The sequence below is a fragment of the Momordica charantia genome, assembly GCF_013281855.1.
Source record: "Momordica charantia cultivar OHB3-1 chromosome 3 unlocalized genomic scaffold, Mcharantia_2.0 BLBB01000003.1, whole genome shotgun sequence".
Classification (NCBI taxonomy): domain Eukaryota; kingdom Viridiplantae; phylum Streptophyta; class Magnoliopsida; order Cucurbitales; family Cucurbitaceae; genus Momordica; species Momordica charantia.
Genome location: NW_028275161.1, coordinates 17772779 through 17791431, shown reverse-complemented (window position 1 = coordinate 17791431; position 18653 = coordinate 17772779). Strand labels below are relative to the sequence as shown.

Here is an 18653-nt window from a genome sequence, read left to right as displayed (position 1 = left end):
TCAACCCATCATTGTAAAGAATTCTATAATATTAAAAATGGAAAAGAATCAGAGAAGAAAGATATGTTGGAAATTTTCTTGTTTTAATTTACTAATATTCAACCTATCATTGTCATTGATTATTGTGAATTTGACAACAAAAGTAAGAAAATAGAAGGATGTTTTGAAAAGTTTGTTGAATTTTGAAGTAGCTTTTCTTATGTGATTGGATATACTATATAGGTGACAATTGACAAAAAATTTTGGAAGCATTTGAGTCACGGTTTTAATAATTATAAAATTTGGAGTCGGAAGGTTGTTCATGTAATTTGTATTTGGATTGAATTTTCTAAATCTAAATTTATGTAAATTGTGTTCAAAATGATCATTTTGATTTATACGTTTATAATTTAAAGAAATTAGCATGTAATATAAAGATAGATTTCATAATTTTGAGTTTGTATATAGGGATTAATACATTGATGGTCCTAATTACATAAAAGGATAGAATTTACACTTTTGTCATGAAACAACCTTATTTAAATTACTAAAATATCCTTTTGTATCTACACATTAATATTAAATAACTTTTAAAATCTATAATTGATTAATTGGAGGGTTATAATTTGAATCTCATAATATTTGCTCAATGATACTCTCCAAAAGTAACTAAATTACCAAAACTTCTAAAAATATCCCCAAATTCCTCAAAAATCGAAAACCTCCAAAAATATCCTTAAATTCCCAAATTCAAAAATTTGGAAAAAAAAAATCCCCAAATTCGAAAATAGTGATTGTCCGCTTCCTCCATCTGCTTGTTCCGTCTCCGAGGTTTGTATCGGTACGTGTCTTCTTCTCTGGCCGCGTGTTTGTTCGTCCGCCTGCTTGCTCCGTCTCTGACGATTCACCTCCATTCGTCTGCTTCGTCCGTCTCCGATGATTCACCTCCATTCGATTGCTTCATCCGTCTCCGAGGTTTCGTATCCGTCACGGAGCAGTCTCAGTCCTTCCTTTTTCATCGCCAGCAACGTTTCTGTCACCATCTTTCACCGTTTCCAGCACCGAGGAGTGCGTTTCCTCGTCTCTGGTCCCCCATTCATATTTAACCAATATTGTATATATGAGAATATATTGTATATATGTGTATATATGTGTATATATCTTATAGTGATTCAGTATTGAATATGGATAATTTTTCATTAGATCTGCCGAATAGCACTGTTATGCCAATGTTCTACTTGGATTATATTAGGATATATATTATAACTCATAAAATTTAATTGGATGTAATTTATAATGTTGAAGTAGTTGTTGAAAATTATATTTTTTAATAGTCCCTTCTTCAACGAGACCCACCTTATACGGTCGTTCAGTACAAACAATTACACAGAAAGTGAGAAATCAAAACTTTTTAGAATAACCGTGGTTGGCTCAAATGTAATCAAACATTTTAATAAAACTTGTTTTAACAGAATTGGATATTGGGAGTGGTTAATTGCGTGGGAGGAAAAAATCATACGGACAGATTTGCCAAAAATCTTGTTTTAACATAATTAGATATCTTTTGAATTAATAATAATGGTAAATCATAGAAAAAAATCTTTTTTGAAGTAGTGAATTAAAGGATTAGTGTTGAAAATTTGAATGAGGTCCACAATAATTAAACGAATATGATTACAAATTAAGGATTCAAATCTTTTAATTAAAAAAATAAATTATAATAAAAATAAATCTAATAAATAAGGGTAAAATCGATATTAAGAAAAAAATCCTACCGACAGTCATCTAAAAGTGTAAAATTGGAAAACTAAATATATTTGTGAAATTAAGTTTCAAAAACATCTCCTGAAGATATTATCTCTTTATAATCTATATTTAATTAGGTAGGAATCAATACGAACTTAGCTCAACAATAATTGATACATCCTTCTGCCCAAGAGTCATGAGTTCGAACTCCATTCCCACGTGTTGTACTAACCATAAATAAATAAATAAATAATATATATATATATATATTTTATTGGATAAGTGTTTATAATTATAAAATGTTGTTTTAGAGCATGTGAAATGTTATATATACTATAAAAATTTGATTGATAAATATGAATTTATGTAATTTATGAGAACTATAAAATTTCGATCCTTCAAAAATAAAAATAAAAATAAAAACTCGTAATTTGAGATAAATCAAAGCTATACTCAAACAAAACTTGGTTTCTTAATCCAAACCAACACAATCCTCTCTAAAGAACGCCTATTTATTTTCTTGGATTTGATTAAATTATATTTAATATGAGTACATTCTACTCATATTTTTTATTCAATAAAACAAACCAATATAAAAGACAACGAATAAGAGCTCCTCTTTGAGTGTGTACTGAATTTGTTATTTTTTATTTTTATACAATAAAGAATTATAAATATTGATTTCATATCTTGACTTCAAAACGTGCAAATCAGCGAGTGAAATGACTTTTGGAAGCACATATTAAAAGTTTTTCGAATGGTTTATGCTTGAGTTATTTATTTAATTATCACTTTCGAGTAGAAAATATTATTTCTTATGAATTGATAATGAAAGTGAAAATACATCCCACCAAATGGTTTTTTTTTTTTTTTAAAGTTTGAGTTTTCCTTTTAATTAGGAGCCAAATTAATTCGAATTTTTTTGGGTTAAATTTTATTAAATTCCCCACTAAACTTAGTTGGAAATTTAATTTTTATTAGTGTTTGGTGGGTTTGGTATACTAGTGGGATTGTGTTTTGAGCTAATTAAGGATGCTTGCTTTAAAAAAAATTCATATGATATATTTAATTACCTAATAAAAATAGATAGTTTTTTTATAAGTATAGAAAATAAAAAAAATTGTTTGTTGAAAATTATAAAAAGATTTTAAAAAGTACTTATAAAAAAAGAATTTCACTTAAAAAGAAAGATTCCATTAAAGTAGCAATTTAAAATTTCACTCTAAATATTTATGTACATTATGATTTTATTTATTTATCTTTTGTCTAGACTCGAGTAATTTAATTATTGTTTTAGATTTTTCTTTTACGCGTTGAAATGTATTAAAGCATTATTTTGGTTAAATTGTGACATTATTGCATCTAGATTTTGAGGATGTGTGTTAATTGTATTTTGAGAAATTCTTAGGTTACTTAATTCAATGACAGAAATTAAAAATTTGAAGTTAGATAAGTTTAAGTTTTGTCGCCAAATGTGGTTAAGATATATATCTTTGACCAAAAAGGTCATGAGTTTGAACCCTTACCCCGCATGTATCTTGACAAAAATAGGTTGTATGCGAACATCTTTAAGAAATTAAAAGATATATAAGTTTCAGCATTCTTCTATTCGAATTACAGTCATTTGTGATTCTAAATTAGACGGTGGATTGTTGATGCATTTTCGTAGTGTATGCATGACAAACTTTGGTCTCTGTTGCATATTGAGTTTACTTGATGTATAGTATGATTATTTATTAGGCTGTGTCTTGAGGGTACTAGATACATATTATTATGGTTAGGATTGCTCTGCTGCATGTTTTAAGATTGTTCAATATGTAGTATGACAAGATTTGCTCTACTATACATCTCGATATTACTTAATGTATAATATGACCAGTTTTGTTTTGTTATACAATCTTAAGATTACTCAATGCATAGTATGACTAGTTGCCCTGTTATGTATGGGAGTATAGCTTATGCATAGCATGACCAGTTTGTTCCGCTATATATGTTGAGATTCTCTGCATATAGCATGACAAGTTTATCTATTGTGCATAATTGAGATTATTCTATGGTAGAAAATGACCAATTTTGAGTAAGGATTTAATGAAGAATTTTTCTAGTCATGACTATATTTTAAGGATGATGTTTGAAAGGATCAATTACCCTGAAGTATTTCAAGTTATTTATTTCTCAACATATCCCTAACAACTAGTCTCACAAATTATAGTTTATTGTTTGAAAGGTTAATTGCTTCCTCAACATTATTTTATTGTAAAATTCTACCACTCACTGAACTTGTCTAACTCATTCTTTTCTTCTTAATTTTCTGTTAAGTAGCACTGAGTCTCAAATAAGTCTACTAGGATTAAGGTCTGCCACTAACTCGTCTAGACTGCATAACATTTTGCATGTAAATGTCATAGTGTGTGTTTTATATTTGTAACTAGTATGACTAACATTCTTCCTATGACGTAAATTGCTTTACAATTTTATGTGTTTATATGCATGAAATAGTTTCTAAAATAGTGTACAACGAGACACACTTTGTTCAACATTAGAAGTATATTGATTTTTCTCCAATAACAAAATATTGTCCGTAAATACTCGATATTTGATTCCATCCATAAATTTTCTTCCCTGTAAGTTGTAGCTGCTGGTAAAATATTTGAATGATAAATATTTCCTTTTCAATGGCGTGTTTTATCCAATTTTCAAAGGAAATTCTATCAAAATTTTTATGTTTTTCTTTGAAGTATCAAAATTTGTTCGCAGATTAAATTTTCAAACGATAAATCAGTTCATGTCAGTTTAAGACAATGAACTAATTCATAGATAGTTGGAATTTATTGTCGGCACGTTACGTCCTAAAATACTAATTTAAAATTTGGTATTAGAGAAAGGCAAATTTTGTATATCATGTGAAATCATATCTCTCTCCCCCTTGGTAGATGCTTAAATAAATCTACATTATAACTTATTAGTCTTTTTTTTCAAAGAACATCGACAATATTCTATTTCGTGAATCACGTGCAGAGGACAAAGAGGGGGACCGGACAGAGAGACGAACAAAGGACTAAGGAGAGGGGCCAAACTTATAAAATATCTAAATGTTTGCTACATAACGAATGAAGGTAATAAATAACCCAATCGAGCATAGTTTAACTGTAATTAATATATGTCTAAAATCAAGAGGTTATGAGTTCAATTCCTCATCGCCACATATATTGTATTTATAAAAAGAAAAAGAAAAAAAGAAAAAATTGGAAGTAATAGATATGAAATTGGAATATATCACTTATCCAATTAGAGTATTAAATATCCATCGATATATAAACATTTACACGTATTATAAAAAAAATCAACCAAACATCACTATTAATATTAATTTTTTTAAACTTATTTAGAAAAGGTAAAATGATTATTTGATTAAAGGTGAACTCGGAGCTCTCCTCAACGACAAACTTGATCTAAGAAGAAATAGAGCAAAAGAAATAAAGGAAAATGGAAGAGAGGAAGGAGATTAACCTGGTGAGGAGCTGTTAAAGCCAACATAGTTCAGTGGTAGTTGGCATATATCTCCAATTAAAAAGGCTGTGAATTTGAATCCCCTTATCCACATGTTATACTAACAAAACAAATTCCAAATTCGAATTTTAAAGGGTGGTGCGTTTTATCCGATTTTCTTGAAAATTGAAAATCGGTCAAAATTTTGATGATTTTCTTTAAATCAAAATTTGTTAGCCATAATTAAATTTTTTAAATGATATATCAGTTCACGTTAGTAGAGGCAATGAAGTTCAAAGTTAGTTGAAATTTATTGTCGGCAAATCATGATCACGTCCTAAAATATTAATTTAAAATTTCATATTAGAGACAAATTTTGTATTTGTGTGAAATCTTTATCTCCCTCCCCAATCTAGATTTTTCTAAGTACAACATGGGAAATGAGAGATCGAATTCACAATCTCAAGATTGGAGGTATATATCAATTATCGTTGAGCTATGCTCATTTTGATTTTTTTATTTTAAGAACATCAATAATATTATATGTCGAGAATCACATAGAGATCGAGGACAAAAGAGAGGGACAGCGAGACAAACAAAGGACCAACGAGAGGGGCCAAACTTATAAAATATCTAAATGTGTGCTCCTTATTAAAAGGGATATCCGCAAGAGTGACCCCATTTTGGAGAATTTACATATATATATATATATATATATATATATATATATATTTTTGTTATTTTCATTTTACCTGTTATTTTAAAAAATGGAGGTAACAAATATGAAATTGAAATATATCATTTATTCACCAAGAGTATTTAATATTCGTCGACATTTTAACTTGATGAGTTTGACATGAACATGAGAGATAAATCAACATTTTCATAGTATTGTAAAAGATAAAAAAATCAACAAAATATCACTAATATTAACATAATATTAATTTTTTTTAACAAAACATAATATTAATATTAATTATTTAAACTTATTTAAAGATGGTGAGACGATTATTTGTTAAATTTAAACAATTTTTAAGAATTTTTTATTTTTATAACCATTTAAAGAATATCTAAATTAAGATTTGGACATTTAAAATCTTGTATACAACTAACATACTTTATGTAGTCCAATTTACTTTTATAATTTTATTTATTTTCTCTGACATCTCTCTTTTTCCTTTAATAATTATCAATCCATTAAAGGAAATATGAAAAAAAATAAAAGACAGTCTCCACTCACCTTTCTTAGGCCCCGTGTTAATAATACTTTTTTTTTCAATTTTACTAAGAAATTTAACCATTTTACAAATATTTAGGTTTGTTATTTATCATTTTTCAAAAACATTCTACGAATTGTATATATTCTAAGAATGTATATAAATTTCGAATATAACAAAAAGAAGTTTCGTGTTCTTATTTCTATTTCTAATTTATCCCAACAAAATAAAAAAAAAAATCTTATTTTATCGTTTTTAATTTAAAAATTAGGACCCTACAATACTATTTTTCTTTATTAAAAGTAAAGAAGCGGACCTTCCTATCTTATCATCTGGTCAAAAAGTTTCTTCTCCATTCTCCACCAAGAATCACATGTTACATCGTATCCCTCGATCACCCCTTTCCCGGTTCATAATCTGCCATTCAAGCCTCAAACCTCAAAAGTTTCAGCCCCAAAACCCTTCAAAAATGTTTCTTATAGTCCCAAAGAAAGAGAGTTGCCTATTTTACACTATAAATAAGACATCTCATCCATTGCCAATGTTGGGATAATGGAGCCAAAACAGATGACCGTATCCTACGAGGAAAAGAATTTTCAAACACTACTATCAATTCCTACAAGGAGTAGGATATTATTGTCTTATAACAATTACAACATTGTTTTCTTATAAGGATTGAGATATTTGACCTTTTATAAATAGAACCATTTTGTTAAGGTTTCATTAGTACAGAGTCCAAATAAGAGAGACTTGAGTGGTTGTGGACAGTGTATGAAAAAAGAGTTTGTATCTCGTGGGTTTAGTGAGAGTATTTCCAATTGTGTAATCCTAGTTAGCCATTGTTAGGATAGCAAGATAGTAATATCTTGAGTGAGATCTCCATTGTAATATTCCCAACTATAGTTGAACCTGCTTTTTCGCAGAAGACTGGACGTAGTCCTAAGATAGGGGCGAACCAATATAATCATTGTGGTGTTAAGCTTTTCTATCCCTATCTCTTATTCCTTTGTTATTGTTACTTATCTGTTTTTAGCCTGTGGAAGAGGAAAATCAAATAGTTCTTGTTTGAAGAACTTACAGGAGGATCGATTGATCTATATTTTTTTTCCCAACATCCAAAACATAAAACCAAAACATGAAGCCTCCAATTACCTCTTTAGCTTATATTTTTGTTGTCTTGGCGTTTGCATGGGTAGCTTCTGCTCACAATCATGAAGATTTCATCCATTGTCTTTCTTTTCATTTCCCCAACAGCTATTCAATTTCAAAGATCATTTACCGCCCAAGTGATCCTTTTCATACTCTTCAATTTTGGACTTTTCAATCCAGAATCTAAAATTCTTGGATGTCAAAACTCCGAAGCCTCAAGTAATGGTGACGCCATTGCAAGTTTCCCACATTCAAGCATCAATCATTTGTGCAAAAAAACACGACTTCCAGATACGAACACGAAGCGGTGGCCTGACTACGAGGGTCTTTCTTTTGTCTCTGATGTTCCTTTCGTCCTCCTTGATATGATGAATCTCCGATCGATAAACGTGGATGTGGAAAACAATATTGCATGGGTGCAATCTGGAGCCATCGGCGAACTCTACTATAGAATTGCAGAGAAAAGCAAAACACTAGGGTTCCCAGTTGGGCTTTGTCCGACAGTCGGCATTGGTGGGCACTTCAGTGGTGGTGGCAATGGTGTGATGCTACGAAAATTTGGCCTCGCTGCCGATAACGTGATGTCAACGATAATCTCCATGACCGAAAATCAATGGGAGGATATATTTTGGGCCATTTAGAGGAGGAGGAGGAGCAAGCTTTGGAATTATTCTTGCATGGAAAATAAAGCTCGTCCCAGTTCCACCGTTGGTTACTGTTTTCACAATCACAAGAAACTTGGAACAAAACGCCACCAATCTAGTCTACCGCTGGCAGTATGTGGCCAACAAACCAAGATGACAAACTTGTCATTAAAATTATATTAAGCGGCATCAACTCAAACAACCATCAAAATGGAAAAAGAACAATGGAAGCATCTTTCAACTCATTGTCCTTGGAAATGTCGAAGAGCTTCTTCCCATCATGCAAAAGACTTTCCCAAGCTAGGACTGATGAAAGAAGATTGCATATAAATGAGTTGGATTGAATTTGTTCTCAATAGGAGTTCGATAATTTTCAAAGGTCCATTCAAAGGCAAATCCAACTATGTAAATGAGCCAGTCCTCAAAGCTGGGCTCAAGGGTATATGGGAATTGTTCAACGAAGAAGAAGTTAAAACGACACAAATGTTTCTTATCCCATACGGTGGAAAAATGAATGAGATTTCTGAATCGAAGATTCCTTTTCCACACAGAGCTGGAAATCATTACCAAATTCATTATTCGATATATTATCGAGAAGACGACGAACAAAGAAATAAAAATTGTATCCGTAAGCTTTACATGTACATGGCTCCTTTTGTTTCAAAGAATCCAAGGGCTGCATATATCAATTATCGAGACTTGGATATTGGAATGAACAACAAAAATGGGAATACAAGCTATGACAAAACAAGTATATGGTGAGTTAAATACTTCAAAGATAATTTTAAGAGGTTAGTGAGGGTAAAAGTTAAAGGTTGATCAGTTTAGAAGTGAGCAGAGCATTCCATCTGGATTGGGGAAGAATAGGGGATCGGACATGAGGTGTTTTGAATATGATTGGAAGAAATCTTGCTCCATTAAATTTTTTTTTTGGTTTTGAAACAATCTTGGTCCATTAAATGGACGTGTAGAGATCAGCATAATGGGGTTTTCTACTTTGGTTTGTAGTTTATGCCTTAAGAAAATTGCTGCCTTTCGCAAGTAATAATAATAAGAAAAAGGGCTACCTTTGTATTCTTCATGTTGTGATAAATTTGTCTTTGGATAAGGCAATTAATATACGTACAAACCCTATTGTATTTTTGCATTAAATATATATTTCGGAGTTTTGGTTCTTCAACTTTTTGTATTTAATTACTTTGTTTAATTGGGATATTTTCATCTCAACTTGTATAAAAAAAAATTTAATTGTTTTTTTTTAATACAACAAGTGGAGATGAAGAGATTCGAACTTATGACGTTTTGGTCAAAGACATACATTAAAACCACGGGTGTAATTCGATCGGTTCGGGTCGATTTTTTGACAAAATTGACCCGAACTAAAAATGGTTGGTTTCCATCCGATTTGAGTCAGTCGGATTTTGGTTTTTCTTTTCACCCACTATAAACTTTTCATTTCCATCACCTTTCAGAAGCCAAGAAATTATCCCGAAAAATAAAAAAGAAAACCCTCCAATCGGTAGGATTTTTTTTCTCTTTCTTATAGTTTCTCATAAGTCAAACAATATCATGATGAAAGATTCTGAGACAAAAGAGAAGGAGAAGATGACATATATTGAGATATGGGTTTGTTTTTGTTTCTCTTAAACTAATGGATTCTTCGAATTACAAAGATTTTTCCTCCTCTTTATTCCTCTCAAAACCCACCTTCAAATCTTCAAAATCAAAACAATCAAAACAGTAGAATACTTCATAGAGCTCACTTCAAAATAAAGAAGAGATAAAACAAAGAAGATATAAGAATCAAAATCCTCCTCCATTTTCATCTTCACTTACCATTTCTTTCAAATAGAACTTGGGATGAAAATGAAAACCAACCCCAAAATACCCACTTTCAAAATCAAAATGAGAGATGAAAAGAGGAGGTCAATGTCAGAGATGAAAAAGGAGGAAAACGCTATGAATTTGTTTCGTCACCACCGAGTGATGCCACTATCGATCTCCTTCCCCGTCGATTTCTTTTGTGGCCATCGTTGTAGTGTGGGAGAGATAGTTTGCCGCTGACGTCATGTCAGAGAGAGAGATCCTTGGATTTGCGTGGAGGGAGGTGGCAGTTTGTGTTTGTGATAAAAGGGCAACACAATTTTAACAAGACCCGAACCGACTTTCACTATAATCGAACCGAAATCGAATTGAACTGGGTCGGTTTATCAGGTAGGTTCGGGTACTTACACCCCTAATTAAAACCATTAAATTATGAGTTATATATACATGTGTTAGAAGTAATGCAGAATATCCTTACTTGGCTGTCCAGTAGTTTTTACTTAGTCAAATAAATGGCTGTTAGAGTCCTAGTCTAAAGTGAGTTTGTTAGTAGTGTCGTATTTGAGGAGTCTTATTCTGTTAGAGTTTCTTTCATTTACTTACATAATTCTGGTATGTTTTCACTTGTATTTAAGCACATCTTGAATTCAATAAAACACATCATTTTTGTTGCAGCATATTCAGTATTCTTTTATGTTTTTAACAACATGTTTCCACCTTCATTTATGAAATTTATTTTGCTTTTTTTTTTTCCTTTTAATCACATATATCAAATCTAATATCAGGTTTAAAAATGAGGTTGGTTAATTTGCCTGAGTCAAAGTTAAAATTAGGATAGAATGCATTTTTTGTTGTTGAGTTTGAAAATAGTTTCCATTTGGTCCATAAATCTCAAAAACTGAAGGTTTGGTCCTTTGACTTTCATAGAATTGTTCTAAAAGGGTCTTGAGTCAAACTTTCGTCATTAACGAGATACTCACGTGTCATTGGTGAGTGAGATATTTTATTAATTTTATATTATTTTCGAGGAAATGGTATTCTTTTTCTTGAAAATACTTGTCTCCTCGACAATGACGAGGAATCTTGTCCTTCTCATCTTTAAATGTTTGACAACTAAGAGATAAATGAAAAATATAATTTTTTTTAAAGTAATAATGAGTTGTCAAATATTTTTTAAATATTAGAAAAAAAATGATTGAAGCAAAAAAAGACATATATACATAAACAATTTTTTAAATAGATTTCATAATGTAATTGAATATGGTCTTGTGGCTCATGATGTCATTGAGCATCCTTAGTTGATGCTAATGGAAAGTTTTACGACAGATAGTCGATGGGGAAGGATTTATTTTGCCCATTAGAGAGGACGGCGGAGGAAGCTTTTGGAACAGTGGTGGTCTATGTTAAAGGATCTCACATTGAAAAGAGAAGAGACCTAACAAAGATTTCTAATGCACATGTGGACTACTCTTTTCATTATCAATTGGTTTTGAGATGGAACTCCATGAATATTTCCTTATATTAATATGGTATTAGAGCCAAAAAGCTGAAAGAAAAATCTAGTTGGAAATAGAATGCACACTAGCCCAAGCCCAAATCACTCTTCATGTGATAGCTCAAATAATCATTCAAATATCAGTAGTTATCCACATGACACAAAAGCTAATTGATAGAAGATATTTGCATCCACATTTGAGATGGAACATGAATATTGATAGTCTGCACTATCTCATGTAAATTTCCACGAAATCACCTAAAACAAAATCAATTTTGTTTCCTTTTGTTTAATTTTCTCTTTCCTAGAAAAAGTGAAAATCATCTTTTCGTTGCAAATTCGTGAATAATTGTTCTGTCTTTTTTTTTTAATCCATTACAACAAATCTTGATTTTAATGTCGGATAAAACTAACAGAGGTAATGATGTCACACAAGAAAAACACGGGAATGTCGACAAGATAAAAAACGTGCCGAGTTCAATTTTTATTTTAAGTATCCATGTCGGGCCTATCCCGCCATTTTAAGTTTGTTTTTAATGGCGGGCAAGGCCCGACACGGAAAGTGTCTGATTTTAACCCTAACTTTAATTTTTCACCCAAAATTTTACAGATAATTTTTTTACCTCCCACACATCTCTTTGTCGTGCACAAAACCCTCTCTACCGTCGTTGTGAACCCAGCTCCATTGTGGTGGAAAGGTGAGCGAACGACCATGTACGGCGGCACGAGCGACAATCCAGCGGTGATGAGCAATTTTTCGGCTGCAGAGAGCGACAATCTGCGACGGCGAACTTCTATTCGACTGTAGGCGGCAGCGATGAGCGAATATATTAGGCAGCGGCGACAACATCGAAGGTTCCATTCTTCCTTCTCTTCTCTTCCCTCGTATTCGCTCGTTTTCATCTTCTTCTAGTTTGGTAACTTCTCATTTTCTTCTAGTTTGAGTTCAGGTTATTTTATCTATAATTTCTAGTTTTTTTTTCTCGTTCTCTGTCGTGCCCTATTGCACGAATGAAATAAAAATAAAAAGACTAGGTTTAGATGAGAAGTGAAGGGAAGGGAAGGGGATAGCCTTGTTTGTTCGAGGGAGAAGAAGATCCGGAAAATGGAAAATGATGAGGGTGTATCTAATCGAAGAAGAAATTGAATAGGAAAGGAGGAAATGCCACGGAAGGGCCAGATTGATTTCATTTGTCATTTCGCCTAAACTCTTTTTTTATTTTACTACTGATCCATAATATATATATATATTTTTGTCTTTGTTGTGAATTTATATTTCAACAGCAGCTGCTTCCTTTTCACTAATTTAATTAATTCGGTACAGTCTGTTTCTATGCCCTTCATAACCTTCCACGTTTACTAGCTGCCACTTTATACACCCCACCATATCAACCCTTTTTTTCTCAATCATTCCTATTTTAATTCTTAATAACCCAACAAAGTACACAAGCTTAACCATTATTATTATTATTATTTTTTTGTAGATTAAACTTTCATAAATTTAATCATGGATAAGTCATGGGTGATAAAAATTAGAATGTCAACCGAGTATAGTTTAGAGATTGAGATTTTCATTGAAAATGGATTACGACATTCAAAAAGATCAAATGTCATTTGTTGTCCATGTTTTTTAAAGTGTGAATGCGAAGACTTAAAATGTGAATGTAGTAAGAGATCACTTATTTTATGGTATCTATCAAAGCTATAAAACATGGATTTGGCATGGTGAATCATTACCGATTAAGAGAAACATTGAAAATATACCTGATAGTGCACAAGAAGAAATTGAGGATGACGATTTTGATGACACAATAGAGATGTTTGAGGCGGCATATTATTACTTTGATGAAAATCCACAAAATTTCGAGGAGCTACTGGGTTATGCGATGAAACCATTATATTCAAATTGTAAGAACTCTACCAAAAAATATCTGCATTATTGAAGTTATATAATTTGAAAGCGAAATTTAAATGGAGCGATAGAAGTTTCACTGAGTTGTTGGCATTAGTTCGTGACATGTTACCAAATCCTAATGAAATTCCAAATTCTATGTATCAAGCAAAAAAAACTTTGTGTACTCTTTGAATGAAGTAGGAGAAAACTTGTTGCGCCTCTGCTTAATAGCTAGAGGGTAAGTGTAAGTGCACACTGTCACAAGTAATAATCTGGAAATATTCCAAGTTCGTCTCCACAGGGACTAGTTTTCTTTTAAAATTGATTTTGTAAACTGCTTGAATGAGCAATCGAGTTTGGGAATAAAAATTGGTGGAATTGTTGGGAACACGAAAAACACACGAAAATAATAGAATTTAAAAGGCCAACCCCTACTATTGTTTAGTTCTAAAATGATGAATTACACCTACCAAATGTGCCCGTAATTACACTCAATTTATGCAAACTGGTTCAACTCCTATTCCATACCGCTTTTGGTTTGTTTAGAAGTTTAGGCTAGTGTTTACATATGTCTATGCAACTCTAGAATCCTAAATAAAGCAAGTTCCAACTTACGTTTAACGGGTAAGAGAGCCTATGTCTAAGATCTTGTTTTAGTTCTTATTTTTAAGTAACTTCCCGTTTACCTTGAGATCCGTTTGACTCTAACCTTTTCAGAATTAAATTCAAACTAATGTGATATAAACAAGTGGCCAACAAGAAAATCAACTGGATAAATTAGATCAATCAAGATAAGCAAAGAGAGCGTAATACGTCGTGCTCACTGATAGATGTAATTTATAGTGATAAGAACTAAATCATTTGTAGGAGGGTTGAAGAAACAATTTACCTACTCATGGAATTGAAAGAAATTAAAACACAAGAGAAGATAACAAAAGAAATCATTTTAATTAGAATTGGAAAGAAAGTACAAAATGGAACAAATTGAATTGCAATGAAATAAACAAGAGTAATTGTAGAAAAATAATTGAAAACAAAACTTAAATAAAAACTACAAAACTAAAGTAGAAAGGAAAACAAAAGTATGGAAAAATGAGATGTGTAGAAGTGATGCTTGGAGGCTCCTTTTATAGGCCATGGAAGTAACAAGGATTTGAGAAATTTAAGGGAAGTTGGCAACCACTTGTTGTAGGGATATTAGGAGTAAAACCAAATCTTGGACCAATTACTTGGTCAAAAGTGGTTATTCCCGTTTTGACAATCTAGGCATCGAATGTGGCTGAAGCATTGTGAAGCTGGAACTTTCAAAGTAATTTGGCTGGCTCATTCCTCTAGTAAGCTAGAAATTCTGGCCTTGCAATGTGTCTGACGCATTGTGATCATCAATCTTCATTTTTCCTTACAAAATAAGCATATTTACACACATTAGCCTTCATTTACCTATAACTAAATTCCAAAGTCCCTAATCACAAATTATGCACATTTTCCCTAAATTATATGCTTGAACATACATTTTTCATCATAATTAACTCCCAACTAAGCATGTGAACCTACCCTTTTTAGCCTTTAATCAAGTCTTATCAAAATTCATGCTTATTGCAAGAATTGTTGCTTGTTTATAAAAGAACTCTCGGATGCAGATGAATGCCCGATTTGTAGAACATCAAGATGGAAGTTTCGTAAAGATTCAAAGAAAGCAATGAAAAATGTTCTAGCAAAAGTCATGTGGTACTTCTCTCCAATTAAGATTTGAACAAATGTTTGGAAGCAAAGAAATATCGAGTCTGTTGACTTGGCATGCCAAAGAAAGAGTAAGTGATGGATATATACAACATCCAACAGGCTCAATTTTGTGGAAAGAAGTAGACAATTTGTGCCTAGAGTTTGGTCTAGAGCGTAGAAACCTTCTTCTTGCTCATTCAACAGATAGGGTCAAGCCATATGGTGAACCTAATAGTAAATATAGTTGTTGGCCAGTTTTGTTGGTGACGTACAATCTACCCCGTGGTTGTGCATGAAGCGAAAATTTCTCATGTTAGTTGCATTAATAGCTGGCCCAAATAACAAGGAAATGACATAGATGTTTATTTAGATCCATTAGTTGATAATTTGAAAAAGCTTTGGAATGATGGAGTTGAATGTTTGATGCACATCAATAACGGCGTTTCACACTCAAAGCTATTTTACTTTGGACAATTAATGATTTTCCTGCATATGACAATTTGTGTGGTTGTGTGATAAAAGGATATCATGCATGTCCAATTTTTGGGGAGACCACTTCATCCATTTATTTGCCAAAAGGGAGGAAGATGGCGTATCTCGGGCATCGAAAATTCTTACCTCATAATCATCCATATAGGAAGTAGAAGAAAGCATTTATGGTAAACAAGAATTGGGATTCGCTCCTAAACCATGAAGTGGAGCAGAAATTCTTGCAAAAACAAGTGGACTCCGATATTCATTTGTTAAGAAAGGCAAAAAGGAAGGAAAAAAAGAAAAAAATGATGGAGAACTTTCAAATAGTTATTGGAAGAAGAAATTTATTTATTTATTTTTGAGTTAGAGTACTGGAAACATCTTCATGTGCGACATTGTTTAGATGTGATGCACATTGAAAAGAATGTGTGTTCAAATCTTATTTGCACTTTGGTTGATATTCCTGTAAAAACAAATGATGGATTACAAGCTCGTCTATATTTGATTGAATTGAATATTACATTAGAGTTGGCCCCTCAAGTGGGAGAGAAAAGGAAATTCTTACCTCCAGCATGTTATACATTATCACAGGTGGAGAAATTGAATTTGTGTAAGCACTATCAGAAACTAAAGTACCTGAAGGCTATTCATCTAACATACAGTCTCTAGTGTCACTCAAAGAATTGAAGCTTAATAACCTCAAGTCACATGACCATCATGTTCTTATGCAACAATTGTTACATGTGGCCATTCGTGGTATGAAATATGTTAAATATGCTATTATTCGACTATGTTTCTTCGTTAATACTATATGTAGCAAAAAAATTGATTCGTCTAAGTTAAAAGGCTTGCAAGAAGACAGGCGTCACTTTATGTTTGTTAGAAAAGTATTTTCCACGGGGATTTTTCACAATAATGGTACACCTTGTGGTGCATCTTGTAAGAGAGGTGGAATTTTGTGGACATGTGTATTTGAGGTGGATTTATCATTTTGAACGATATATGAAAGTAATGAAGAGTTATGTAAGAAATAGAACTCGATTGGAGGGATGCATTGGAGAAAGTTATATTGTAGCGGAGGTTGTAGAGTTTTTGTGACGTCCGAGTAGAGAAGAGAGGTACATGAATGAACTGATACCACATTCGAATGAGAGGAATCCTGAGATCATGGAACAATGGTCAAGAAATGCTTAAAAGAGATAATAGTCATTTCAGATACTAACAAGATGCACCTTCCTTTTCGGTAACTCAATCGTAAGAACTCCAAAGTTAAGCGTGTTTGACTCTTCGGCTAGGTGACCTCCTAGTTGCTTTACTAGGAAGAATGTGAGTGATGACAAAGCATGTTGGAAAGACTCGTGTTGGTCTGTAGGGATAGTCTACACTTTTCTAAGTAGCTCAGAACTAGACGGTGGCACAGCCAGGTCGCATGAGATGCAGGAGAATGCCGGGACAATAGTGCTAAATCTGGATTCCGAATCCTGATCCGAATCGTGGACCTCAGTAACTAGTTTCTATCGAGTGTGGGTACTAAGTATATATGAAAAATAGTGCAGAACCTTAATACTCACATAACTGAACTTGTACGTATTATCATATATCTTTATGTGTTTATGTATGCTTTATCCTTATATTAATTAGTATTATCTTTATTTTTTGTAGTTTAATATAAAAAATGTCTATCAACAAGAAGAAATCAACAAAGTTCGAATAGAATGAGCATCTTTTGTTGGACGATTTATGTAGTACCTATGAATTTATTAGTTTTGTTTATTTGATGTAAGTATTTGGTTCAGGTTACTTTCTGTAGTAGTATTTAGTAGATTTAGAATACTTATTCTTGTTTATAATATACAGAAGTTCAGATTGTTATGCTGAATGTAGTTTTGTTGGAAGAACGAGCGGTCCAATTTGTTTTTGTGTGGAAGGGTGTTAATATAGATGTATTTGATTGTTGTTGAATGTACTATATTCTTGCTTTCCAAGTTAGTTTTGAGTTATTCTAAAGTAGAGAAGTCACGTTGAAATTTGTACTTGTTTGATCTACTCTTAAATAATTGTGTTTTGAGTTTAAAGTTAGTTTTTGAGTTAAGTTTTAGAATACATCATGATGTTGAAATTATTTTTAGTTGCAGATTAGTTTTTGAGTTTCAATTATATTGAGATATTATTTTGTGTGATTAGGTTGAAAGGAGATATATGGTTGGTTATAGTTTTGAGTTATTCTAAAGTGGGGGAGGTCATGTTGAAATCTGTACTTCCTCTTTTTATTGTTTGTGTTTTGAATCTAATGTTAGTTTTTGAGTTAAGTTTTTAGAATAGATCATGAAGTTGAAATTAGTTTTTAAGTTGTAATAATATTGCGATATTATTTTGTGTGATTAGATTGGAAGGAGATATATGGTTGGTTAGGTTTGAATTATATTCTAAAGTAGGGGAGGTCATGTTGAAATTTGTACTTACTATTTTTATTGTTTGTGTTTTGAATCTAAGGTTAGTTTTTGAGTTAAGTTTTTAGAATAGATCATGATGTTGAAATTAGTTTTTGAGTTGCCAATAATGTTGAGATATTATTTTGTGTGATTAGGTTGGAACAAGATATATGGTTGGTTAGTTTTGAGTTATATTCTAGAGTGGGGGAGGTCTATGTTGAAATTTGTACTTACTCTTTTTATTGTTTGTGTTTTGAATCTAAGGTTAGTGTTTGAATTAAGTTTTTAGAATACATCATGATGTTGAAATTAGTTTTAGGTGCATATTAGTTTTTGAGATGCAATAATATCGAGATATTATTTTGTGTGATTAGGTTGGAAGGAGATATATGGTTGGTTAATTAGTTTTGAGTTATTCTAAAGTGGAGAAGTCATGTTTAAATTTGTAATTTTTATTGTTTGTGTTTTGAGTCTAAGACTAGTTTTTTAATTAAGTTTTAGAATAGATATTGTTTTATAATAGATCAACGTGTTAAAGAGTTTTAGTTGCATGTTAATTAACTAATTTTGATTGCAATATTGAGATAT

The 18653-nt window shown here is 31.8% G+C and overlaps 1 pseudogene; it reads left to right on the top strand.

Annotated features, from left to right (window-relative positions):
* Window positions 1-7566: 7566 nt before the first annotated feature.
* Window positions 7567-9043, top strand: LOC111020191 (tetrahydroberberine oxidase pseudogene; annotated as a pseudogene).
* Window positions 9044-18653: the final 9610 nt, after the last annotated feature.